The sequence below is a fragment of the Cyprinodon tularosa genome, unplaced genomic scaffold (assembly GCF_016077235.1).
Source record: "Cyprinodon tularosa strain WSP-4 unplaced genomic scaffold, ASM1607723v1 ctg407, whole genome shotgun sequence".
Taxonomy (NCBI): domain Eukaryota; kingdom Metazoa; phylum Chordata; class Actinopteri; order Cyprinodontiformes; family Cyprinodontidae; genus Cyprinodon; species Cyprinodon tularosa.
The window spans coordinates 345,286-346,874 of NW_024039127.1; the positions used below are offsets into that span (position 1 = coordinate 345,286).

Sequence of the window (1,589 nt, forward strand, 5' to 3'; positions counted from 1 at the left end):
AACCCACAGGTGATCAGGTGTAACGCAGCACAGCTGATTAGGTGGGAGGTGGTACTTACCTTGTTTGGTGTGCTGGCTTGCCGTTGGATGTAGTGTTCCTAGTGATGCGTAGATAAACAGGAGCGTGCACGCACAGAGACAGAATCCAATTGCATGGCTGGAAGAGCGACGCACATCACCGGTAAGGTGCTGGGTTTTAATATTCTCTCGCTGGTTGTTTTAAACTGCTTGATCTACTGTTGTTGCCCTTTAACTAGTCGGATGTTTATAACTTTTTCACTGTGGTCGCTTGGCGAGTGCATTGTTTTAATCCGCCGATTACTGTTAAAGTTTATTAGTCTGAGTTGAGGGTAAAAACTTTTGAAAACGAAGCGCGTTTGACGCTATGCGCTTACTTCCTGATTCGCGGTGCACTCTGGGTGTTGTAGTCGGGCCGAAGTCGTAGTTGTTTCCTGTAATGCATGATGGGAGATGTGGTTCACTTACCTAGCATTTGTAAATGGGCTCCTGTTGTTGTTATTTTAAGCTGCTTTTTGCAGTGGTAGCTCTGGTGTTTGTATGAAATGAAATGGATTAAGTGTAGTGTCTGCTGTTGTGCATTCTATTGTTTATATTTATAGATATTGTTGGCTATTTATATGGATTTCTCATTGATATTGCAGTGAATTTGTATTGGTTATTTATGTAAATATCTGAACATGGCATCTAATGTATAGCACAACTTTGGTGTTTTCCACAGGTTTATAACCTGCTGTGTTTCAAGTGTGAAATCAAGAAAGAAAATAAACAACATTTGGACACTGAGTTGTAACCAAGTCTCGCTCTTCTAGCGACCCTTTTCGGTGGGGATAAATAAAAAAAAAAAAAAAAAAAAAACGAACAGTTATAAACCGAGGTGCCATCAACAAAGAGGAAACAAAACAAAATCCCTCTAAAGGAATCACCTCATCAAATTTCAAAACAAAACAAGGAAAATGGATTCCACCAAAATAACAGACCTACAAGTGAAACGGTCCACTGCACAAGCTGCATTCACCAGGAGAGCTAACAAGCTTTCTCTCACTACTGACATCTTGGAAAAAGGAGCCCTTGCTGATGAAATGCGCGCACTCAGTGCTGACTTCAACAGGATGCACGACACTGCGCTAGCTGTCTTGGAGGCTCTGGAAGATGTGGAGGACGGTGAAGAAGAGGCAAGGAGGACTAAAGCAAAAGTTGAGCAGTGTGTCATCGTCTACAGTGACACTCTCCTGCTCACCAGAGAAACCTTGTACAAAAAGTTTGCAATGCCTGAGATTCTGCTCCACATTGAGGGAACAGAAGAAAAATACAAGGAAGTGGAAAATACAAATGTTGCAGACATGCCAGAGCATGAATTTGAAGCCCTTCGTGATGGCCTGTTGGAAGGGATCCATGAATTAGAGCAGAAGGTTATAGCATGGGAACGGCTCGTGTCTGACAAAGTCAGTCAGCATAAGCAGGTAATCTACAAACTTAAAAGCAGAGCACGAGACTGGGAACTGAATTGGAAAAAGCAAAGCCGAATGTCCAAATCAGAGCCCATTTCAGCTAGTGCTGACCAACCCAGC

General features: G+C 42.7%; 1 long non-coding RNA gene across 1 annotated transcript; it reads left to right on the plus strand.

Moving 5' to 3' along the window:
- Window positions 1–68: 68 nt before the first annotated feature.
- Window positions 69–854, plus strand: LOC119791974. Its single transcript, XR_005281919.1, has 2 exons — window positions 69–181; window positions 740–854. It is a non-coding gene; the product is annotated as an uncharacterized LOC119791974 (long non-coding RNA).
- Window positions 855–1,589: the final 735 nt, after the last annotated feature.